The 26,260-nt window shown below is 44.2% G+C and overlaps 1 protein-coding gene across 4 annotated transcripts in view; it reads right to left on the bottom strand.

Annotated features, from left to right (window-relative positions):
* ELMO1 (engulfment and cell motility 1) overlaps positions 1-26,260 on the bottom strand; it is a 286,288-nt gene that overhangs the window by 245,520 nt on the left and 14,508 nt on the right. Inside the window, exon 1 of one of the 4 annotated variants that reach the window (XM_083577981.1) lies at positions 20,658-20,786. The exons of 2 other annotated variants lie outside the window; for them this stretch is intronic. The gene's annotated coding sequence lies outside the window, so the exon portion shown is untranslated. Of the gene's footprint in view, positions 1-5,256; positions 5,374-20,657; positions 20,787-26,260 lie in introns of those variants that run through there. One more of the 4 variants, XM_083577983.1, reaches the window with a different exon arrangement.

The following is a 26,260-nucleotide window of genomic DNA, read 5'->3' as shown; positions in this document are numbered from 1 at the left end:
CCTTTTAACGAGGGTGAGAGAGGAGAGCACAAAATATGGTCTGAAGCTCAACATCAAAAAAACTAAAATCGTGGCCACTGGTCGCATCACCTCCTGGCAAATAGAAGGGGAAGAAATGGAGGCAGTGAGAGATTTTACTTTCTTGGGCTCCATGATCACTGCAGATGGTGACAGCCGTCACGAAATTAAAAGACGCCTGCTTCTTGGGAGAAAAGCAATGGTAAACCTAGACAGCATCTCAAAAAGCAGAGATATTACCTTGTCGACAAAGATCCATATAGTTAAAGCTATGGTTTTCCCAGTAGTGATGTATGGAAGTGAGAGCTGGACCATAAAGAAGGCTGATCGCCGAAGAATTGATGCTTTTGAATTCTGGTGCTGGAGGAGACTCTTGAGAGTCCCATGGACTGCAAGAAGATCAAACCTCTCCATTCTGAAGGAAATCAGCCCTGAGTGCTCACTGGAAGGACAGATCCTGAAGCTGAGGCTCCAATACTTTGGCCATCTCATGAGAAGAGAAGACTCCCTGGAAAAGACCCTGATGTTGGGAAAGATGGAGGGCACAAGGAGAAGGGGACGACAGAGGACGAGATGGTTGGACAGTGTTATAGAAGTGACCAACATAAATTTGACGGAACTGCGGGAGGCAGTGGAAGACAGGAGTGCCTGGCGTGCTCTGGTCCAGGGGGTCATGAAGAGTCAGACACAACTAATCGACTAAACAACAACAACAAATAGAAAATGATCTTTAGGAAGATTTTTCCTCCAAAAGCATTTTATTTTAAAAATCCAATTTATTTATTTTTTTAAAATCCAATTTAAATTTTAAAAATCTGATTATTTTTTTAAAAAATCATTGATTTTTTTTTATCCACCCTGGTTCTGTGTGGCTCAAATTCTTGCATCGTCACTTGGTGACCTGTGGTCATTCAGGACTCCCTGGTCCTGAAGGGGGTCACTGTGCTCCTGAAGGACCAGGTGTGCAGCCTGGGAGGCATTTTGGACTCATAGCTGTCCATGTAAAGAAGCACAAGGAGAAACCTTTTGAGGAAGTAGGAACAAAAGTAGGGCTTATTTCTATAAAGCAGATTAATGGGGGGTGGGGAAAATATATTTTGCTGAAGATCACAACAGGATGTAAAAATTAGGGGCCTCAAACCCCTTCAGGAAAGAAAGCCTTAGGGAGTTTCAAGAAGAACCTCAGTCTCACTAGCTGCTTTATTTGGGTCTAAAAATGATTAGGATACTTCCACTTTGCTTAGAAAGCTGAAATTTCTTCATACAGACCAAATCCAACACACCCAGATGATCAGAAACATATGGAATTGTGACAGGAAATTCAAAGGGAACCCTGAAATAGTTGAGGCGTTTCCATACCACCAAGAGATAACATCTGCTACACGTGTAGACCATGACACCCTGATAGCGACTAAGTCCTAGCAGGGACATTTATGTAGAAATGGGGGGAATGAAGCACTCCCCCAATGTCTGAAGTGTTTCTAGACCACCTAGAAAGGCAAGATTTGATACACATATTTCACAAGCCACACAAGCCCCCTTCATAGGTTACCGTATTTTTCGCTCTATAACACGCACCTGACCATAACACGCACGTAGTTTTTAGAGGAGGAAAACAAGGAAAAAATATTCTAAATGAAACAGTGGATGTATGATTTTTGTGGTTCATGCTGTGGCCAGACATGTGATCTGACGGTGAGTTTGGGGTAGCCCAATGCAAAAATCCTGAGGATCCATGTGGATCCATGCTTTGTAACCACGTTTTTGCGCCATTGCAGCCCCATGAAACAGTGGGTGCGTGTGTTTTTTGGTGCAGGCTGTAGCCATGGATATGCTATGTGATCTGATGGTGAATTTGGGGTGACCTAGTGCAAAAATCCTGAGGATCCATGTGGATCCGTGCTTTGTAACCACGTTTTAAGTGGGGAGGGAAGGAAAAGAACTCAAGGGACAAGGAGCACGCGTGGGGTGTGTGGAGAAGGATGCTGCTAATAATGCAGGAGAGGCTCCTCTCTGGCTTTGCTCCTTTAGAACAAGCAGGCTCTGCGTCTCTCCCTCCTCCCCGGCAAGGAAACCATGATAGTAACCACTCTGAGACAAATCAAGAAAAATTGCGACCAACACTCTCCCCCAACAAGCGCAGTGAGGTCAAAACACACACACACGCAGAGAGAGAACTGGCCCTAAAGTCACAGGGGTGCTGGGGGAGTGAACGGGAAGCAAGAAAAGGAGAAGGAGCCCTCACACACACAGAGACACACAGAGTGTCGATTCTAAAGTCGCAGGGGCGCAGGGAGAGTGAACGGAAGCAAGAGAAGGAGAAGGAGCCCTCACACAGACACAGACACACAGAGTGTCAATTCTAAAGTCGCAGGGGCGCAGGGAGAGCGCAGGGGCGCAGGGAGAGTGAACGGGAAGCAAGAGAAGGAGAAGGAGCCCTCTCTCACACACACAGAGTGTCAATTCTAAAGACGGAGGGAGAGCGCAGGGGCGCAGGGAGAGTGAACGGGAAGCAAGAGAAGGAGAAGGAGCCCTCTCTCACACACAGACACACACAGTGTCAATTCTAAAGTCGCAGGGGCGCAGGGAGAGTGAACGGAAGCAAGAGAAGGAGAAGGAGCCCTCACACAGACACAGACACACAGAGTGTCAATTCTAAAGTCGGAGGGAGAGCGCAGGGGCGCAGGGAGAGTGAACGGGAAGCAGGAGGAGAACGATAGCTCAAGCACACACACACACAGCCCCTACAGTGGCTAATCCAAAATCGGACAGCAAAAAACTGCAGGCAGGGACAGAGAGCATGGGGTTGTTTTAAAGCAGCCAACCCCGCTCTGCTTCTCTCCCTCCTCCCGGCTAGGCTGGCTGAAAAGCTTTGCTGCTACTTAGCAGCTCAGTGGGGAGGAGAGAGGAACATAGAGGACGGGGTTGTTTTAAAGCAGCCAACCCCGCTCTGCTTCTCTCCCTCCTCCCCGGCTCCGCTAGCTGACAGGAGCCGCTTACTGTTTCAAAGCGAGCCACGGACTGCTCACAACTGCAGCAGATTCCCCCGCCATCTGTAGGCATTCGCTCCATAACACGCACAGACATTTCCCCCTACTTTCTAGGAGGAAAAATCTGCGTGTTATGGAGCGAAAAATACGGTAATTGTACGAAGAGATGGCATCTCAGTTCCACCCCTGATGTCCGTACATTGGGTGGTACTCAACTAAGCCTCTGTGGCAAGGAAGCCTATGAGAATAAGCTTCCCCACTGCAGACATCAGTGCCCAACCTGTGACAACACTGGGCACAGCACCAGCAACACAGCCTTGGTGCCATAGAGCCCTTCACAGGAACTACATATGAATGGAAATGGCTGAAAATGGAACACATTTAAGACTTTTGCGATTTAAAGGTACCTCGGAATTCCAGCTCCATGCAAGCCTCTGCGCACACTAGAATTATGAGATTTGGAGGAGACACTTCCACAGGTGGCGCTGTGGGTAAAACCTCAGTGCCTAGGACTTGCCGATCGTATGGTCGGCGGTTTGAATCCCCGCGGCGGGGTTAGCTCCCGTCTTTCGGTCCCAGCTCCTGCCCACCTAGCAGTTCGAAAGCACCCCTAAGTGCAAGTAGATAAATAGGAACCGCTTTATAGCAGGAAGGTAAACGGCGTTTCCGTGTGCTGCGCTGGTGCTGGCTCGCCAGAGCAGCTTCGTCACGCTGGCCACGTGACCCGGAAGTGTCTGCGGACAGCGCTGGCTCCCGGCCTCTTAAGTGAGATGGGCGCACAACCCTAGAGTCGGACACGACTGGCCCGTACGGGCAGGGGTACCTTTACCTTTACCTTTACCTTCCACTAGCAGACAGGAATTTGGAAAGGTCTCACAAAATGCAAATTTCATTCCAGCAGCAGGATAAAATTTATAGTTCACGTTCAACCCCAAGCCTGGGCCCATTAATCTCCTTTCACAAGGGACAGGAAACGTGTACTATACACTGCATTGATATCCTCCTGAAATACCAAGTGAATCACAGTGAAACTGGTTGTACATGGTTATAGTACAATTCTTGGTTTAAAGCTTGAACATCAGCTCAATCCAGTAGCAGCCAGGCGTCATTTACTAATCACACTTCTGGCCTGACTCACTGACAGAAATTGCTAGCATCCTTCTCCCTTGAGCAAGAACCCTGGATTTTGGTGTGCATGTATCACAATGATACTCAAGCACATGATCTACACAGACCTGATCTATCAGGGCTCTGGTTACGCTTTTATGGGTTACCACAACTGTGTGGTGCCTCAGCCATGTGGAAGCTATTTTTATTAGCCTCTTTTTCATTTTCCTCTATGTTCATTTACTCCAATGTAAACGTCTGAATCTAACATCTTTTGTCATTCCAAAAGGCAACAACCCAGTAAAATTTGAGGGCTTTCCCTCTTGTTTTGTTTACACGCAAATAACTTTTTCCCCTCATAAGAATAAACAAATTCTAATTCTACCCATTCCAGACAACATGCCATTATGCTGCAAGTCACCAGCTATATGCAAATATCATAAGGCGAATCATTTAAATGCATGCTTGGCATATTTCTTGAAGCTCAGCATGTTTAGATTTTTAAAAGATGAAGGTGGGAGTAGCTAAGATTGCATTTATTACCGAAGGCATAACACATCGTTCTTTGGTTGTTCACATCACACCACCCAACTGCCTACTAGGTAAATTTTCATCGGAAACCATAAATCAGAAAGTCTACAAAATGAAGAAACCCTTTCTTATTATTTTTTTATCCATAGTGATAAATAATAATAATTCTGAACTGCTTCCCTTTTTATGCTAGCAACAGTTGCCATGTTTTATTTCTACAAATGGTCTCTGCCACTCTCTCAGCTGCAGAACTGGATTCAAATGGTCAATACAGCATAACAGGGTAAGGCCTAGCAGCTATTATCAGATTAGCAGAGGTTAGCAGGTTAACAGAAGCTTCCAGAGCAGAGCTTTGACGTCTAACGTTGTTAAGAGCAGCTTCGCTTTCCATGTGTAATAGAAGATGTGGTTATATCGAGATTTTATGCAGGAAAGGACGGTAGTGTAGGAAACAGTAGCATGTAGTGCATGGTATTTTGCAAACAAGTCCTGAAAAGTTATTAGATCATAAAAATGTTTACACAACTATATACCCACATATTTCTATGGTATTTATTAGAGGCTAAAAGGGGGGGGGGAGTGTTCTTTTTGGATTTGCATAGCTTCTTACTTGACAAAGGCTCCAGATCTGCAGAGGATTTCAGTAACACATTTCATCCACCCTTTCATCCCTCCGAAGTTTGCTTTCAGCAGACAGGGAAGACCTTCCTGCAAACAACATGGAGGAAGCAGCTGCAAAGTGGGAAAGCAGAAAACATTTACGTGCGTTCAAGGCACACACACGCATCGCCGTGAACCCGGAAGTGGCAGCCAACAGGGCAAAAACGGCCCTGAAAGAGTGTGAAAACAGTGAAAATAGTGTCTAGCAATCTCATGAGCCTTTGCAAGTGCAATCCCAGAAGCCTTTGCACCGACCTTTGAGGTCTGTGGAGAGTTGGAGTTTCAGCAAGGAAGTTTGGCGGGAGCAATTATGGTGGAGTTTGGTGGAGTTTTGGTTTTTAAAGCGTTTCAAGAGGTTCAGATGGTACTTGCAGACTTTTTCAATGGTGTTCCCAATATTCGATTTAACTTAAATGTGTGGTGCCTCGGAACATAACACCCCCCCCCCCACGTAAATGGGGAGTTGTCTGTATTAAATGTGGCATGTAGATTTTAATCCATTCATGCTAAACTATCGATCAAAGATTAACCCAGGCTTCATGATTTTCTTATCTCACTGCAAATTGATCTTCAACCACAACTCCACCAGGGATGAAAGGCTTTTCTTTTCAGAAATTCAAGCGTCAAGCTCTAGAAAGCTGCAAACGAGACAGAAAGAAAGCTGGTGCTGTCAATATTGAGTCCTGCATATTATTGCAGCCTCAGGAGCCTCTCTTAGGAAACGGAGGTCAGGCCTTAGAGAGCAGAGATGAGGAACTTGTGGCCCTCCAGATGTTGTTGCACTGTAACTCCCATCACCGTTGACCATTTCGCTATGTTGGCTGGGGTTGATAAGAGTTGGTGTCAAACACCATCTAGAGGCCACAAGTTGTCCACCCTTACCTTAAGAGGGCCTGCTTCCTCTCTAGGAGGCAATGTTCGAAAATAGCCAGGAGCCAGGTACATTTTGCACCTGGCTATTGGCCACTTGCGACCAAGTGAAGATTCCTGGGCGCCAGGATGGCACCTGACGTCTTCACCATCTGGATGCCTGAGGATCATTGAATCTTAACTGTTTTCACACACTAATACCACATCCTGTAGAATTCAATCAGTTATAGTTCATCTGCACAATCAGAATGATTCTGTGACTCTATTAATTTCAGGAACCAAAATGCTTTTTCCGCGCAGCCTGAGAATGAGCAGTGAACAATGTTATAGCTAATTGTTGTAGCTCCCACCCCACTGCCCTGCTCACAGTTGTGAAGAATATTCTCACATTATGAATGGTCCATGACTCCACTGGTGCTGGAGGAGACTCTTGAGAGTCCCATGGACTGCAAAAAGATCAGACCTATCCATTCTGAAGGAAATCAGCCCTGAGTGCTCACTGGAAGGACAGATCCTGAAGCTGAGGCTCCAATACTTTGGCCACCTCATGAGAAGAGAAGACTCCCTGGAAAAAACCCTGATGTTGGGTAAGATTGAGGGTACAAGGAGAAGGGGACGACAGAGGACGAGAGGGTTGGACAGTGTTCTCGAAGCTACCAGCATGAGTTTGACCAAACTGTGGGAGGCAGTGGAAGACAGGAGTGCCTGGTGTGCTCTGGTCCATGGGGTCACGAAGAGTCGGACACAACTAAACGACTAAACAACAACAATGTCACCATTAAGAAACAGAGGTAGGAATATACATAGACTGTTTCTGGATAAAGTTCTCAAACTAGCTCAAGCTTGTGAATCTGAACTAGACAGATGTTTCACTGATCATCAATCACAGTCAGTCCATCATTTGAGAAGGAAGAGTCGTCTTGCCCAAAAATGGCAACCAGACATTATGTTTTGGAGACTACAACGTCGGTTTAAGGAGCCATTTGGCACCTAGCTTATACATCTGATTTTCTAACACTGCTAGCAGGTACATGTCTGCATCCTCACAGATCGACAAGAGAGGGAATGAGATAGAGACATGCCCCCCCATGTACCTGTGGGACCTCTGGAGCACTTCAGAGAAGGAAGCAGGGAGAAAACCACTTGCACATTTGTAACAGAGAAGAGAGGAAGTAGGACTTGTTTTTGTTTTCCCTCAGGGTCATGTGGGAAAGCAGACATACATCAACAATAATCCTGAAAGAAGACCCATAAATTCATTCATTCAATCAATCAATCAATCAATCAATCAGTGCGCCAAAGAACGGATTAGTCTCTATTACGAAAGCAAACAAAGCTGTGTGGCAGGAGTGACGTTAAAAAGAAGCACCAATAGATACATATATATAGTTCCAGATTATCAATTTAGATTGCTTATTTGTATTATCCCGTTGGAAACCTTCTCTATGAGAAAAGCACAAATCTTTGAAACAAATACGCAACGTATTAAAGGAAAACAAGCGTCCACGTGCCCTGTCTCTGGGTCAAAAGGCTGCAGCCTTGACTGGAGGCTGGAAGATGCTTCCAGGCAGAGACTAGCCCTCATACAACAAGCTCAGGAATGAAAGGTCACCTTCTATCCAAAACAAACACTTTAAACATTGTGCTTGGCATGAAAGCCTCTCCTCCTAAGAGTCAACAATAGCCCTTGCGCAGAACCTTAATCCAGTCTTTTAACAGTCTGCCTGATGCTGACTAGCTTCGTGGCCAAGGCGCTATTTTTAATCTACCTCCCGAACCGTCTTGGAAGAGGCCGTGGGCCGGCAAGGCCAGATTCGGAAGCCTCCTACTCTGTAAGCCAGAAAAAGATTACGTTATTAGAGAGGCAAAAATAAATGAGTTATCCTCACATCCCCTTAGCTAGTAGTACTGCACGGAAGGCAGTTGCATTCCACAAAGGGATTTTAAATGCCATACATGCAACGACACTGGAGCAGCAAAATGTTACAGAAGCTGATGAATTTCGTGAAAGGGCATCCATTTACTTCATTTACACTTGCAATAAGATCAGGTTATAGAAAATACTGTATTTTGCAGCTCTGAAAACCCCTCCCCCCCCAACCCTTACCCTGCAGTTTTTGTTATTTTTGACCACATTTATATCTTCTACCATGGAACCCAAAGCAGCTCCCAAGAAGTCTCCCAACCCAACTCACAGCTGCTTCTTCAAGGCAAGAGTATTATACGGTCTGCCCTCAGGCCCTATATCTTAAAAAAAGCAGGAACCCAAGTCTGCCGCCAACCCATTTAGGCACTAGCAAGTCAAGACAAAATGCAGGGGAATCCGACCATGCAAATCAAGCAATATTTGATCAGATCTACAGACCCTGATTTGCGGTGGGGATTCACCTAGGCCTGGCATTTTATTTTATTATTTTATTTTTGAATATGCTTTTTATTGATTTTCTTACATGGTAAAGATAATACATTCCAAATAAAATACAAAAGAAACAACAAATTACCAAATAAACAAATATGTATAAATCCTTAAATTCCAAAAGAAGACTTGTATTCTTTAATTCACAATTTCTTAATTTCTCCATATGACTTCCAATCTCCTCATTGAGGGTTCATCCTCCCCCCTTTTTATTATCACTGCTTCCATATTCCTTATCTCCATTTCTTTCTTTTATTTTATCTCGTATATTCTTTATTGAACTTACAGATTGCAGAGTTCATTCAACGCATGTCCAGGTTTTCACTTGTGGACAATGTTTAACTGAATATTCTTTGTAAATTCCCCATTCTTTTTTTTTTATACCTTTGGGTTGGCTGTCTCCTAATTGTCCCAGTAATTTTTGCTAATTCAAGATATTCAAACAGTTTTATTTTATTTTTAAATGCCCCACTGCACTCTCAGAAATAATAACATTCAGAAGCACATGATGTGGTGATGGCCACTAGCTTAGGGCAATTTTTCCAAAAGGATTCTTTCTTTTAACTTTAAAATATTTGCAGTTTTCTGACTGACAGCAGGTCAGGCTTCAAGAAGATTGGGACACAACAGACACAATATTCTGCTGGGTTTTTTCCGGCCCTTTCCTAGTGTTATGTACCGAGTTGAATAGGATCCAAACTGCAGCAGTCTGATTGGTCCTAGAACAATAGGATCCAAAAGGCAGCAGTCTGATTGGTCCTAGAACAATAGGATCCAGAATGCAGCAGTCTGATTGGTCCTAGAACAATAGAATCCAGAATGCAGCAGTCTGATTGGTCCGCAGGAGCCACCCAATCCAACTCCAGGTGGAAGTGAATCTGCAACCTGATTGGCCTACAGGAGAATCCTGGAACTAGCCAATCACGTGGGGCCCATTGTGTAAATAATGTATATAAAGCAGACATTTCGGGGAAACTTCCATTCCTCACTACTATAAGCTGAATAAAGAGCATGAAATCCACACTCGACTCCGAATATATTTCACCTAGGCTTCCCTCAGAAGCCCAGAAGCCTCCCAAGCGCTGTAGGCCCAAAAAAGTGGCCTAGAAAAAATGAGATCCAAGAAAAAGGGAGGGAACAAAAACCTGGTGTGGATGGCGGAAGGGAGCTGAAAGGGGATCCAGGAAACAAACACAAAGGGGAGGGATGAAAATGGAGCCGGGGGGTTGTCTCTTCCCTGAAGTATCCCTCAAAAGTTGCCCCTTGGTGTATTCTTCTAAATATTAACTGCCTGCCAGTGGTGAGACGGGCAGAGACAAACCCACATCGGGGATCCCAATTCTCCCCACAGGAGAATCTTAAATAAATAATAATCATTTATTTTTAAAATATTTACAGCCCACTTTTCTGACTGACAGCAGGTCAGGTTTCAAGGCAGCTACTCATAAAAGACTGGGGTGCCACAAACACTACATACATACATACATACATACATACATACATACATACATACGGCAGCTGTGACTGATGAAAAAGTATCAAGGGAACAATGATGTAAAGGGCTCTCTCCCCCCAGCTTTTAGGATATTCTGCTGAAATTAGGATTCAGCAAGTGATAGGAGCCTGTTGCCTTCGTATCATGCTTGAGATTCCATTTCTCAGGGACGTCTAGATAAAGCGTTGGTCTGAACTAGGAATCCTCCTATTTTTCTAATATCCCAAATATGCAGCAACTGCCTCCATGGATGCACCAGGTCAGATGCTACTTCCTCCACTGGACTGCATTCCCTGGGCTCACTTTGGAGTGATTTACTGTGCCTGACCCAGCCCTGTGTTGCATTTGAACAAACACCTGGCAATTACATTAACCACACAGAAAGGCGGCTGTACAGTTTTACCAAGGCTAAAGGCTAATCTCTCTAGTAGTTTGACCTGCTAGCAGGACCATTAGGCAAAGGAGCCTGCAAAGAAACACGTTTCAAATATATGAAAATGTAGTGTGGAGATCTAATGGGAACACAACTGAGGGTGCGTTAAAAGGAAAAACTATGAATGGACGAAACTGTGCTTTGAATTCACCAAAGACATCAGTTCAAAGTCTCAAGATAAACCAAACGGGAACGAAAAGAGACATTAAAAGCTAAATTGGAGCAAGTTCATAAAAAACACTAGAAAAACCTTTCATTCCCGCTTATACTCAATGAGGGACCAAGAAACATAGTTGTTATACCATTTTTTTTACCTCTGCAGTCTTAGATGGGAAATCCCTGCAGGAACAGGCATGCATGCTGCCCTCCAAAACACACAGAGAGGCCTCATACCAATAATCTCCCCCATCTTCGAAGACAGAGGTCCTCTGGCTGGGACGGAGCGATATGGGATTGAGGGGGCAACTCCCATCTCTTGCGGGGGTGCAATTAGTGCCAGCATCGTCCGTTAAGAGTTTGGGTGTAATCTTCGATACCTCCCTCTCTATGGAGGCGCAGATTACAGCTATAACAAAGGCAGCATTTTTTCATCTCCGCCAAGCTAAGCAGTTGGCTCCTTATCTCTCTCGCCCTGACCTAGCCACTGTGATCCACGCGACGGTCACCTCCAGACTGGATTATTGTAACTCGCTCTACGTGGGGCTGCCCTTGAGACTGACCCAGAAACTCCAGCGGGTGCAGAATGCCGCGGCGAGACTCCTTACGGGGTCTTCGCTGCGAGATCATATTCATCCGGTACTATACCAGCTGCACTGGCTCCCGGTGGAGTACAGGATCAGGTTTAAGGTGCTGGTTTTAACCTTCAAAGCCCTATACGGCCTAGGACCCTCGTACCTACGGGACCGCCTCTCCTGGTATGCCCCACGGAGGACCTTACGGTCTTCAAATAAAAACATGTTGGAGATCCCTGGCCACAGGGAGGTTAGGCTGGCCTCCACCAGAGCCAGGGCTTTTTCGGCCGTGGCCCCGATCTGGTGGAACGCTCTGTCACAAGAGACTAGGGCCCTGCGGGACTTGACATCTTTCTGCAGGGCCTGCAAGACAGAGCTGTTCCACCAGGCCTTTGGTCAGGGCGCAGCCTGACCCCCTCCTCTGGCAATCTGCACAGAATTTTGCTTAATGGTTGCCATCAATTTGATTTTAATTTGATTTTAATTAATTTTATAATGAATGTTTTTAGAATGTTGGATTATTTTGATTGTTGTTAGCCGCCCTGAGTCCAGCTTCGGCTGGGGAGGGCGGGATATAAATAAAATTTATTATTATTATTATTATCTTTGAGAGGTGACAGTCACACAAGTCGGGCTTCCAGGCAGAGTGCCACAATCTCATTATGTGCCTGGTGGAAGGTCCATCACCCCAGAAAATGAATAGCTGGACTGGGCACTTATGTGAACAGGACTTTAAATTCCTCCTTTTTCAAACACCGCTAGGACCATTTCCACCGAAACGATAATGCCCTGCCCACTGCTAATATATTCTGTGCTAAAGCACCCCAGTCCATTAATTCAAGATGGGTTCAGGAGCTACATTTCTACACAGGGGTTTTTGCTTCTAGGACTGGAAAGAACAACGGGATTCCTCTGCAGAGGCTCTCTTTGAGACAAAGGCACAGTGTCCCTATAAAATTTTTGGCAAATCGCTAAAGCCAAATCAGCAGCAAATAACTCAACGTCAGTTTTCCTCGTTTTATAGCAGTGGGCTGTCAAATCCCTATGTTTATACATCTGTCTTCCTCCACAGCTGCTGGCTGACTCCTCGGCAAGTTACCCATTACGGGATGTGATGTAGCACTCACTAGGGCTTCACCATGAGGAACATGCTATCTGCCAGCTCATCCCCGAAATCCGGCCTCAGCCTGCCTAGAGTCTCCTCGCTTGCTCACCTGCTCTCCCTAGTTGTGCCATTGCCTTTTGACTGAACTGCACCAGAAACTCCCAAAAAGCTGAATAAAGGAAGCAGAGAAGTCCAAGAGGTGGGGGAGGTATTGGAAGGAGATCTGAAAGACATGAAAGCTATAGTTCTCAAAGTGTGTGGCATGCCACACTAGTGTGGGCAGAGAGGGTGGCAAGTGAGACAGGAAGATTCAAGGACCATCAAAGGAACATTTAAACATCTCATTAGGGTAGAAGGTCAAGAATTATGGAAGTTGTAGTCCTGTAACATCAGGAGAACCACAAGTTAGTCACCTTTGATTTAGAGCAGGCATAGGCAAATTCCACCCTCCAGGTGTTTTGGGACTACAACTCCCATCATCCATAACAGGACCAGTGGTGAGGGATGATGGGAATTGTAGTCCAAAACATCTAGAGGGTCAAGTTTGCCTATGCCTGATTTAGAGTCTCTGGATCAGCAAACTCTGCCTAAATGGAGGGGCTGAGGTAGAATACCTCCAGAGACAACGTCTGCACATAGCTTGAGGAAAACTGATATACCAAACATGGCGTGTTACTGGCATCACCATTCTGTAGTTGGCTTCAACCCTGCAACCTCATTCTGTGGTGGGCCTCAGTAATATTCAGCCTTTCTAATGAGGCCCGGAGGGTAGAATATTTGAGAAACCTTGGTCTAAGAGACGTCAGGTGACACCAGAGAGGAAAGGTAGCTTTAGTAGGAATTATGGTTTTGTGCCACCCCTAGCAGCATGTCTCCCAAAGCCTTCCCACCGAACGAGAAGATGCATCTGAGTTAGTATGCTGACCTTGTCTCATCCACATCAAATGCACACACCTGATACTGGGGGAAAGAAGAAGCAGGAGTTGGCACCAAACTGCAGGGCACCAAACTGTGAAGAAGCTGCAGTGCACCAAACTGTTTTGTTCTTTCCAAACGGATATTCAAAGAGGGAATGAGGCCATGCAGTGAGACTATCCCCAAACTCTGAGAAATTAAAAGGGTAATTTGCCTAGCCCTAGGCAATGGGTGTCTTCACTGACTCCGACTCCAGACAAGACTTTGCAGCTTCAATTCCCACCTACTGCAATGGAAAAACTAAGGGGGAAGGGGATGCTTAATTCTTCCCTTTGCCCCCCTGAATTTCCCACAGGGTTACAGAACAGTGTTGAGAAGTAAGCACAGGTTTCCAACAGTGGCAGCGGAGACAGGGCTGCTCTATAGCGTGCACTTGGCCCTCAAATACCGAAGAACAACATTCCACTTTTGCCAAGTACCTCAGAGAAGTTTGGACACGGTAGCTCTGTGAGAAGAGCGAACTAAATTAAATTAGAAAGTTGCGCTTATTTCTCTGGGGAGGCGGGGAAAATGGGTAGAGATTTGACCCAACACAACTTTTTACTGTTGACTTTTGCACCCTTCAATAACCCTAACATTCAGCAAAACCAAAACACATTTGCCCATAAAACTAAAATCAGGCAGTTGCCACGCTGGCATGTTTAAATGCAAAGCTAGCACAGATGGAATTAATAGACACAACATTTTTATAAAAAAAAACACACACACACCCTGAAGTTAAGCTGTTGTTTGCACCAACCTCGCACAAATGTGTTTCTTTTTTTCTTTCTCTCTCTCTTTCTTCATTCATTATTGTTTTAAATGTAAAGAACAGAAAGCATTTGTTTTCCTCCCCCATCCCAACCGTCTTATGATTGGCAGCATTCAAAGGGAAAGGAACAAAGGACGCCCCACACACCACAAGAAACAAAGCCTTTCTTACACAACAATTCAGCATGACCGCTTCCTATAAGCAGTCTCAGAAGTACCGCCCTCTCTTTTTGAAAACGACAGAGGAGTGTAGAATTACATCCGGGCATACAATTAATAAGGAGTTCCTGTACTTTTGAAGAGATTATTGTCCACACAGAACTAAACAGCAAGAGTCCCTTCTGTCTATATAGGTTCAACCTGCCCCAATGACCAAGCATGGCTCTTCAGTGCAGAGGGTTTTTGAGCACGCCAAAGTGGGCAAGGGCATCAGCACCTGGTGAATCAGCACCTTCCTCTTCTCATTCATGTGCAAAAGCCTCTGTGTGACCCCACATGAAACTGAAAACTACCAGTAAAGCTGAAAATGAAATCTCACTACTCTGGGTTTATGGTAACTCCAACAGGGATGCATAAAAAAGAGAAATGATCAGATTTCATGATAGGTCACAGCAATGAACTCATCTGATGATGAAAGCCACTTGTGAACAGGAGTCTTTTAGGCCCAAAATCTCACCTTCTTAACTTTGGGAGCTTTGAAAAGAGATGCAAGGAAAACCTTCGGGAAGGAAATCTCTATTATACGATCCTTAATTCAAGAAGATATGCCTCAAGATACACAGGTTCTTGGCCACTCTTGGCCACAAGGACATCTTGAACTTGAGGAAATTGAACAGTCTGGTTTCTTTCTGGACTGAAATCCAGAATCAGATTAGTGTATAGCTGCTATAGGTAGATACTGCCGCTCAGGAATGATAACTCCAATGAACAGGCCTGCCCACCTTCACCAAACAAGAGCATTTAATCCCACAGTTTTGCATTTGCAGCGCATTCCTGAGAAAAGACGTATTTTAAAATTGTTGGATATAATGGCCATGTTCACACATCACACTTCAACCAAACTATTGATTTAGCAGGAACATTTTGGCTGGTGAGGAGGAAATCGCAGCCACTTTGCTCCTTCCTGGGCTGTTTGGTGTGGCCTGGCAGCTCAGCCAAGGTTTGGTTTTGCACGGGGCAGGAAAACCAGATGTCGCTGGACTCCCAACTCCCATCAGCCCCAGCCAGCCACTTCAGGGATGGGAGTTGTGATGCAGCAACATCTGGGGAGGCAAAGACTCCTCGGACTTGGCTAAGCACGTCATCCAAACTCAGGAGCGTGTAGGGCAACCAAAGTCCCTCCTCAAATCTGGATGATGGGGAACATAAGCAATGGCAAGGGCCAAATACAGCTCCGCTCTGCCACCCCACATGACTCTACATAGTTCCATCCTTATTTCAGACATTGGGATACACCGGTATATCGTGATTATCACAATGCTGAAAACCAGGTATCGCCCATCCCTCCCACACACCTTCTGCATCCCTCATCCAGGCAAACGAGAGACATTATCATGGTTCAAAGAGACATTCCAGGTAGGCAAAAGCACTTGAGGGTGGCATGAAGCTGTGCCAGGTGAAAAGTGTGGCCCGGGCAGAAGGGAAATGGCCTGGGGAAGGAGCTGGGCCTGGGGAAGAGGTTCACGGGCTGGACAGAGAGGCTTGGGGGGCTGAGGTTGCACACCCTTGTTTTACCCCTAATAACTTCCCTCAATTTCTGAAGTAGCAAACACTCATTACTCTTATGTGAGGACATATAGGGTTGCAGGCTATGCAAAGATGCACACCCACAACAACAACAAAAAAAGGAATAGATAGAAGACTGGTGAAAATGCCTCTATTATGATGGTAGTTATTCCTGCTTTCCCACTAACAATGTTCTATTTACCATGACCAAACAGCAGCCGTTTAGTTTCTTCATTATTCTTAAAGGAGGGCTGGAACCCTTATTTTTTGTAGAGAAGGTGGAAATGCTAGACCAGGCTTGTCTTCCCCCTTATTCTTTTCATTTCGCACTCTGAGTTGAACAGCAAGGTTTGGAAGCCAACCTTTTCTTGAAAATCCTGCACCAGCACAAAAGCAGACAAAATAGTCGTACTGGGAGCGCAGTTACAACTCGGAGGAGATTGACAGCTGGTCCTGTTCAGGACGGTTAACACAGCAGGGGCTTCTTATGTCAGGCAACAGAAGCCGCCTCTCTAGACAACACGCAGCAAAAGAATTCTCAATTATGCTAGAGTACTTTCAGCTTGCGGCTTCTGTAGTTTCAAGAGACGCTGCTGCTGATTTTGCCTGTAATACTAGACAACAATTTCCTCTGATTCACCAACATAAAGGGGCAGAGAGGTTCTAGCAAGATGTGCTACCCACAGCCCAGAACTCTGCACACATGTTTTTGGAAGGTTAGTTGTAGTTAAAAGATACTGAAGTTAGTGATCACTCCAACTCTGTTTAAATCAAAACAGGGAAAATTTGCTATTGGCTTCAGTTATTCTAGGAGCCCATCATTCATTAAAGTCATTAAAACTAAAATAATATATCTAACGATTATCCCATGGTGTGGATACACATCTTGTTTTCTACTTGGGAAGAACAGAACTAGGGTATTAACTTGGTAGAACAAACTTGCTACAGGAAACACCAATATTTTTAAAAGCACCCAATTTTACCTGCAACAGAACCTTCTCCCTTTGTGTGGTCAACAGTTATAGAAATAAAGGTAAAGGGACCCCTGACCATTAGGTCCAGTCGTGGCCGACTCTGGGGTTGCGGCGCTCATCTTGCTTTATTGGCCGAGGGAGCCGGCGTACAGCTTCTGGGTCATGTGGCCAGCATGACTAAGCCGCTTCTGGCAAACCAGAGCAGCACACGGAAACGCTGTTTACCTTCCCGCTGGAGCGGTACCTATTTATCTACTTGCACTTTGACGTGCTTTCAAACTGCTAGGTTGGCAGGAAGTTTTAGAAACACTCTGATCTAAAATTGATAGTTACACTCCACTTCTAGTTTACAGAAATATATGAGGCGGTCAAACTGTTCCGGGGCTGGGCCACTTCAGACAGAAGGTGGACACTGTGTAATTGAATGCTATCCTGTTAAAATAAAGAAAAACCCTACACAGAGAAAATAAAATCCAAGGGAGAAAAAATCTAGCTAGAATTCTGATAGAATGCAGGAAGTTTTTCAGATGTGCCCAGGAGCAAATTTTTAGCACCTCACCTGCTGCTTGTGTGAAAAAAAGGCCAGAGGAAGAAGGGAAGTCAACCATCTAGCGCTTTCCAAATGGGTAGAAGCAAAGAGCACAGGGACCACACCATTTAAAAGCACCAATATGCAGACATTTGAAAGTATAGTTGCATGTATGGTTGTATTGTTTAAAAACTAAACTGGTTTGGTCTGATCTTTGGATTCAGTTGTTGTTCACGTATTTAAATAATATACAGTAAATATGTTACTGATACCTGTTCTTCTACATACACCTACAATAATAAAAATACAATTAATAACAATAATTCAAAAAGCCTTATGCAATTAAGGCTAAAACTAGTGGAGAATTAATGGAGGAATTACTCAAACAATCATTAAAAGCTTGTTGAAGCTTTCCAAGACGCATGCATTCCCATGTTTCTTGAAAGGAGAGGTTAATAGGCCTGACAGTTAAGATTGAAGAGTTTTTCAGAGCTGCGTTGCCACAACTGAAAAGACCCTGCCTCTCATGCGCACTCGCCAACCTCAAAGACTGCTCAAGAGATCCTTAATGAAACCTGGTTCCAGATTAACACCAGAACTTCAAACTTGGCATGGAAAAAAACCAGGTGACCAAACAAGCTGACAGGCAAGCACCAGATAAAAGCCTCATCATTGCATTTTGTATCAACTAAAATGTCTGGGCTTTTTTGAAAAGCAGCTCCATGAAGACAACATTGCAAGAATTTAGTCTGGAGGTAACTACAGCATGGATATCTGAAAATATGTTCCCAAAGTTATTATACTTTGAGATGAGCATAAGAGAGCTGGGATGTAAAAGAGCTAAATTGCAAGTTTTTGTTGAATTTTATTCACTGCAGTCCAATATGTTGGCAATTAATTTAATGTTTTAATGAGCTAGAATGGCTTCAGCAGGTGTTTAATAGAGATGCTTAGTCAGTTATTATTAAGTTCCTGATATTTTATAGACCGTGATGCTGGGAAAACGGCAGACTGCATACAGAAATTTCCATTATCTCAATTTATCAGCAATCTCTGTAATTATTTTTCAAGTAAAGCAATATGAAATGAAGTGCCAAAAAGCTTATTAATCCAATTTCTTTCTCATGGGCATAAAAGGGTGTTTATAGCCTCTCCTCCTGCACACCCCATTATTTAAAATGGATGGTGCACAGTTTAAAAGACAGAAATTCACCTTTGCCCTTTGTACGCACAATTCATTAAAGACTTCCATAACGCTTAGCATTTGTATATTGCTTTAGTGTTCAAACTGTTTCAGATTCATTCACTCAGTAACCCTTTCAACCACCCAATAAGACAGGTCACTCTTATCCACATATTACAGACGGATGGCTAAGCAATAGCAACTTGCCCGAAGCTGCCTGCAGCCTTCATTAGGGCTGGTTTCCAACATTATGATATGTCACCAGCTAAACATTGTGATATACTGATATAGCACTGTGTCTGAATTAAGGATGGAGCTATGTAGAGGCATTGGTCGGCTTCACGGTTTTCCCCACATTGTGATTTTTGCATAGCACACACATGATTCACAATATATTGCCAGGTCAAAAATTATGAAACCAATATCATGATACGGACTTCAAATCAGTTTTGGAAGATATATTGATGTATTGCCTTTGCGGCCAAGGCGATGCTTGATACACTGATACACTTGATACAAGGTGATGCTATAATACACTGGATCTCTGTTGTTTCGTTGGCTCAGAGCGTTATAGGGATATGACAAGTCATGTACAGTGGTACCTTGGTTCTCGAACGTAATCCATTCCGGAAGTCCGCTCGACTTCCAAAACGTTCGAAAACCAAGGTGCGGCTTCCAATTGGTGCAGACACCCAGGATACAATAGTCAACAGCTGCATTCGACGTTCGGCTTCTGAAAAACGTTCAAAAACCGGAACACTTACTTCCGGGTTTTCGGCATTCGGGAGCCGATTTGTTTGTCAACTAAGCCGTTTAAGAACCAAGGTTTCACTGTAGTTCAATCTCATACCCCTTCAAAACCTGAATGTATTTCTTGTAAGCAGATCCAGCAATTCTGCGCACTCCACTGCCATTTGCCCTGCACCACTACATGCATCTAGCAGCTCTAAAAACGGACTATGTGCTGCATTCTATTTTGTTACTGCGCTTTTACATAAAACCATCTGTGCGCTAACGTTCACTATAAGGCCACTCTCACGCACAAGCAACACTGGCTTGCTTTGGAGAAGTTGGGAGGTGGGGGAGCAAAACAATGATAAAACTGGGGTTACCGTACTTTTCCGTCTGTAAGGCGCTGCCTTGTATAAGACACCCCCTCCCTCATTTTGGGGGACTAAATTTTAAGAAAATTAGGGGAGATGGCCCAAAGTTGTTGAGCCTCTCCCCCCACACAGCTGCGGGCAAGAAACACACCCTGGATCGTTTCCCATGCGCAGCGACAGCAGGTGAATTTGCGCTCCCTGCAGCCATCCGGTTTGCAGGAGCGCAACCTCCTCTGATGCCGCCACACAGGCGAAAAGATCCAGGGAGTGCTTCCCGCACGCAGCGGCATCGGGTGACCCCAGTTTTTTGACGTGATTTTTGAGTCAAAAAATCTCATCCAATACACAGAAAAATACGGTAATTTATATTAAGAAGAGTGGTATTATACCAACAAAAACAGAGTGGCTTGCCAAATTATTGGAGTATTACAATATATCCAAAACAATGGGAGAAATTGGAAGGATCTCAAAAGCGAAGATAGACAGGGACTGGAAGGTGTTTAAAGGATACTTGCAAAACCATATTGAAAAATCAGAAGTCCTATTAGAATAAACAAGTTCCGTTTTAAATACTGAAATACTAAATAAGATGGCTAACAATGTGTAATAGAAAAAGAAGCATGACATTAGGTTAAAGGTGTGTGAAAGAAAGCAGTAGAAGTGGAAAGAAATTGCAATTGAGTAGATTGGAAGTCTAACACAAAGGTGGGGTGAGGGGTGCTGGATGGTGATGGGAAAAGGAATTATCTGTGGGATTGAGTGTAGGTATGTTTGAACATTTTTAAGGATTGTATGAAATGTATGCTTGTATGCTTGTATATTCACAATATGTGTGTATTAATGCTGAATTATTGTAATAATAAAAACTTTTAAAAATCAAAAAAGAAGAGTCCAGTTGGATCAGTCCAATCTAGTTATAGAATCATAGACCTTGAGCCAGTCACAGTCTCTTAACCTACCTCACAGGGTTGTTGTGCGGATTAACGGGGGGAGGGTAACTATGTACTCATTGGGGGTGGGAAAGAAAGCATATAAATGCAATAAATATGCTCTTCTGCTTACCCGCTTAAGGAAGCTGGAGGTGCCAGCCAGATGGCGATGTCAGTCACCAGCCCAGCACCCAGAGATCTCCATGTGGTCGCAGCTGGAGTCTAATCAAATGCCCCAGGACCCTGTTGTGCAGTCCGTGTGCTAAGCTTGCAGTTGCATAGTTCTACTCTGACAACGCAGACCTTCAGGTACCTAAACAGAGCCCCTGTTGTGAAGAGCCATTGTGATGCCTGAAAGGCAGCCTGGCTCTGGAATCCTCGACAAAGTCCGCATGACTCAGCTCAAAGCGGAGGAAACGTTACGGAGCACGTTAGTAAGAATGATCTAGAGAAGCCGCTTCAGTGTTTCCCAGGCAGATGGAGAATCTAACCAATTTCACCCGCCCCACCTTCCGCTAGCTGCTACCACAAGCCTACACAAGGAGGAACCCACTAACTGAAAACAGCTTTCCAGGGGTTCAGTAAGCCTCCGGTTTCTCCTGCCTGTGGCTACAAAAGCCAGATTGGTCAATCACCTGAAAAGTCACAACACTTGGTTCTCCAGCCGGCTGCCTTCGGCTTAGTGGGTCCCCCGTCCTTCTTTCTGGTTTCCTTTTGGCTTCTTCCACCAAGAACGAACTACTGTTCCGCTTAATCTGCTTCACAGCCTGAAAAACCTTTAACCAAAATGATGGGTTTTCGTGTTGGAAACATCGGAAGCTGACTTCTCAAACTCAAAATTGCGGCAGCAACATTCATGTCGGGACTTTAGTGGCCATTGATACCTGCTGCTTCCCCGGTACATTGAAGTCCGCTGGTGTGCAACTTTCAGAGCTACAGCATTTCTCCTGTAACTATCACTCATTAAACAATACTTCGGGCCAATACTTAGAGCTGCTCATGTTTCATTCACAGCATAATCCTGTATGCCTTCAGATAGTAATACAACAAAAGCCACTGTCAGCAGCAAAGAGATAATGAGTGTTTTTGTCAAGACTACTGAAAAGCATCTTGTATTATGCAAACATTTCAGTAATAAGAAAAGAAGCCTGCATATCCCTACATAATATTGTTACTTCAGTAGCAAATGGTTCAAAATCTGCTTGCCGAACAGTATTAATTTCTCTTGAACATAATATTAAGCAGACTAATGCAGCTACTGTTCAATGGCAGCCTGGGCAAATACTTAAAGAGCCAAGATAATGCTTTATCAGCAATTTGGCTAACAAAATCTCTTAGCAGTGGTTAACAATTGAGGAACAGGCTTCCCCACCAGAGCCGAATTCCTTCCCTCAATGCAGAGTTAAGTGCTTCATCAACACGTACAATATTATTGATATTTATTTGTAAAGAGTAAGATGAGAGATCCCCGCCCCTAGGGGCTTACAATCCAGAAATCAAAATAAGGGATAAAAAGGGAGAATAAGGTTAAAACACTTAGCTGCTTAACCAGCATCAGAGACAACAGCTTGCAATAGGAAATAGAACTAATTATGACCCAGCTACACAGCTTTATCTCTTCACTGAACTACAATTCTCACATTTTTCTTCACTTTCCACTGCCAGTTAATTGTCCCTTACCCCTTCCTCATTTCTCTAGTCAAGCTCTCTTCTCTGCCTCCTCAACTGCCCATTTAGCTGCAAGGTGCATAAGAAATATTCATCTGTGAAAAGTATTACACTGGAATTCAAAACCCATGTCAAGTTATGCCCTTAGATTATAAACCGCATTCCATTTTTATATTCAGCACAAGTTACCACAAGTGTTGCCGGGTAGCACACACACTCTGAAATGGTAGCAAGAGGAATATAAATTTTTAGATGCCTAAGAAAAAGGTTATCTTGACTTAAAGCAAGACGAAGGGCAAATTTTCTGCTGAATTGGACAGAGACTACAATAAGTAATGAGTTAAGTTACAGGGGAGTCAAAGGAAGAAATTTCTGCTTCTGGAAACATCAAGCAATGGACAGAATTAAAGTTAAGAAAACACAAGAGTCAGGAGGAGCTTGTCCCGGATTTGAGGACCGACCTAGTTCTATTTATCATGTTCTTATTCTGCCTTTCCTCCAAAGTGCTCAGGGCAGCCTATTCATTTTCCCCCCATTTTTATCTTCACAGGCACCCTGTGGGGCAGGTCAGATGGAGTGACTGTGACTGTTTGAAATACGTTTTTCTGTTATTCCAGCTGCGGTACTTCAGGGGTGGGGAATCTTGCACCCAGGGGCCAAATGTTGACCCATCGCTGTCATGCAGGCCCCTCCCTTGAAATTCCCAGTGTGAGAATGTGGCTCTCAGAAACCAGAGGCCTTTCTCCTGGGCATGGCCAGCCAATTGGTGCCAAAGAAGGATAGAACTTTCTTCATGCATGCAACAACAGCAGCAAGAATACTTATTGCAAAGTACTGGAAGACGCAAGATTTACCCACCCGGGAAGAATGGCAGACGAAGGTGATGGACTACATGGAACTGGCGGAAATGACTGGCAGAATCCGAGACCAGGGAGAAGAGTCGGTGGAAGAAGATTGGAAGAAATTTAAAGTTTATTTACAGAAACATTGTAAAATTAAGGAATGTTAGAAGGATGTTGGAATGAAGATATGTGGCTTTAGCAGAAATGTTATAAAGGATTAAGTAAAAATAGACTGTTAATTGGTGAAAAGAGGGAAAGTAAAGTTACATTATATTAAGATAAATTATAGGACAAAAACTGGGAAAGATGGAAAGGATTTGCTGAAATAGCTAACTGAACTAGAATACAAAAAAGGGAGGTGTGAGGAGGTCAAGGAAACAAGCAAATGAAAGATAAGTTATGGGAAGGTTCGTTGTGTTTTTTAATTGTTTTTATTTTTCTGTTTCTTTTTTCATTTTCGTTTTTTTTTCTTATTGTGATGTATTGTATTGTTTTTGTTTAATTTGGTGTTTTTTTCTTTTTTCTTCTTGTAACCTTTAAAATTTTAATAAATATTACTTTAAAAAAAAAGAGAGAGAGAGAGAATGTGGCTCTCAGGACCAAAAATCCTGCCTCCCACCCCCTGCTCTGACATAATATTTATTGCATTCAGACCCAATTCTGGGGGGACTTTTTGCACGCAAAAAGCAGAGCCTCTCTTACGCCTCAATCCTATGCGCATGTACCTGGAAGCAAGACACAGCGGGCCTTGCATCTGAGTAAACGCACACAGGGATGCACTGCTCACAATTGGCACCACGACTTTCCCACATTATGTACCTGCGGACCCAAAAATCTCGCTGGTGCATAAGGCAACTCTCAGACTCACTAACAAATGGTCCTCGCTGCGATGGGGAAGGCTTGAAAACCAGACAAGATCCAGAGTTCCAAAGAGTTCCTGCTAGCTGAAAGCAAATGCGAAGGCTACGTACACATGACAGTGATGGCTAATAATAGTAATAATAATAATTTATTATTTATACCCTGCCCATCTGGCTGGGTTTCCCCAGCCACTCTGGGCAGCTTCCAACAAAACAGTAAAGTACAATAACCTATTAAACATTAAATGCTTCCCTGAACAGGGCTGCCTTCAGATGTCTTCTAAAAGTTTGGTAGTTGTTTTTCTCTTTGACATCTGGTGGGAGGGCGTTCCACAGGGCGGGTGCCGCTACTGAGAAGGCCCTCTGCCTGGTTCCCTGTAACTTGGCTTCTCGCAGCAAACTTCTCGCAGCAAACTTGGCCCTCCAGCTGTTTTAGGACTACAACTCCCATCATCCCTAGCTAACAGGACCAGTGGTCAGGGATGATGGGAATTGTAGTCCCAAAACAGCTGGCGGGCTGAATTTGGCCATCAGTGCAATTAGCAGCTTTAAAAATGTAGCAAGTTCACCCCACCCCACGCATGTTTCATCACTTTTTTACATTGTGATACTACTTCTTCTTCTTTGGCGATCACTCGTAGCCAAGTAAGATTGTCTTCCATAAACACGGTTTTAACAATGAGTCCGTAAGTTGACTGTGGAGGCCAATTCTGGACCCATACATCCTTCCACAGTGGGGACATTGGTTCCCGGGCCGGAGTTGATCACAGTGTGGATTTGCCAAGCGTGCCTTCCTCTTAGCACGTTTCCCCCTTGCATTCTGAGTTCGACACCAGTGGTGACATCTTCACCAGATGGCATTGCTCAATTTGCTTCCCCGTGCTAAACTCCTATTCAATGAAGCAGTCGTCTGTGCATGAGGAAAAATGCACCAAGCAGCAGTATTTCTCAGGAAGCTGCAGGATACGTATAAATTTTGACAAGCCTCATGTGTACTTTGCTTCAAAAACCAGCAGCAGGAGTGCGTCGGATCTGGAGCAAATGGCAACACAAACAAAGCCGAAAGCTTCTAAACTCCTCCTCCCATCACACAGGCGAAGAAGAGGGCAGAGGAGAAGGTATCACCGGATCAGGCTTTCCCAAACTTGGGTCTCCAGCTTTTTTTGGACTGCAACTCCCACCATCCCTAGCTAGCAGGACCAGTGGTCAGGGATGATGGGAGTTGTAGTCCAAAAACAGCTGGAGACCCAAGTTTGGAGAACCAGGTGCCAGACCAGGTTTTTGCCTGGCTTGCAAATAGGACTGAGTAGGACTGTACAAAAGCAGGATAGAAAAACTTTCAACAGTAAGAAGAACAAAAAAGAGTGGTCAGTATCAGCCAGGGTCAACAAGACAGAAACAAAGTTTGCCGTTATTTCTTTAATTATTATAAGCAATATTTTATATGGTCACTTAAGTGAATAAAACACATTTCAAGTTGTATACTCAGAGTGCTGTTTTGGGGGGGTTTTTTCAGGATTAAAAAGGTACCGGTACTCACTATGAAGTGCCGCACTTTTAACATTTGGAGAGAGAAAAGGCCCAGTACTGCATACTGTTGAGTAACCACAGAAAAAAGCCCTATATATTCAGATCTTCAAAGCAACTTGGTGATATGGGTCACTAATACTGCCCAGCGATTATTTTTTCAAAAAAGAATATCATATAAAGCATTTCAGAAGAACTAGAGCATGGGTAGGCAAACTAAGGCCCGGGGGCCGGATCCAGCCCAATCGCCTTCTAAATCTGGCCCGTGGACGGTTCGGGAATCAGCGTGTTTTTACATGAGTGGAATGTGTCCTTTTATTTAAAATGCATATCTGGGTTGTTTATGGGGCATAGGAATTCGTTCATTTTTTTTTCTTTCCAAAATATAGTCCACCCCCCACAAGGTCTGAGGGACAGTGGACCGGCCCCCTGCTAGAAAAGTTTGCTGACCCCTGGACTAGAGGAAACAGTTCTCATTTCACAGGGAATTCATTATTTTAACATGTTCCTTGCTGTCCCTGTATATCAGAGCTTTCCAAACTCTGTGTCGTGACACATTCGTGTGTTGGCTGCAGTGTGTAGTGGCATCGCACAAATGCTCCGCGCATTCCCAGGGTTTGGAAAGGTGTTAGTTTAACCTCCGGTTTGCTAGTAAAACTGAATAACTGTGTTGCGAAATGATGCAGAACTGAGTTACCATGTCGCGAAATGATGCATGTCTAAAAAGTTTGTCAACAAGGGGAAAAGTTTGGAAAGCTCTTCTGCAGATGAATAGAATTGAAAATGTTTCCAAAGCCCTCACACAGAACATCATTCCTTCAAGAGGGCAATTTGCAATT

This window comes from Podarcis filfolensis, assembly GCF_964270895.1.
Source record: "Podarcis filfolensis genome assembly, chromosome: 12".
NCBI classification, from domain to species: domain Eukaryota; kingdom Metazoa; phylum Chordata; class Lepidosauria; order Squamata; family Lacertidae; genus Podarcis; species Podarcis filfolensis.
Note: the sequence above shows the minus strand (reverse complement) of the source record. Positions and strands in the feature narration are given on the sequence as shown.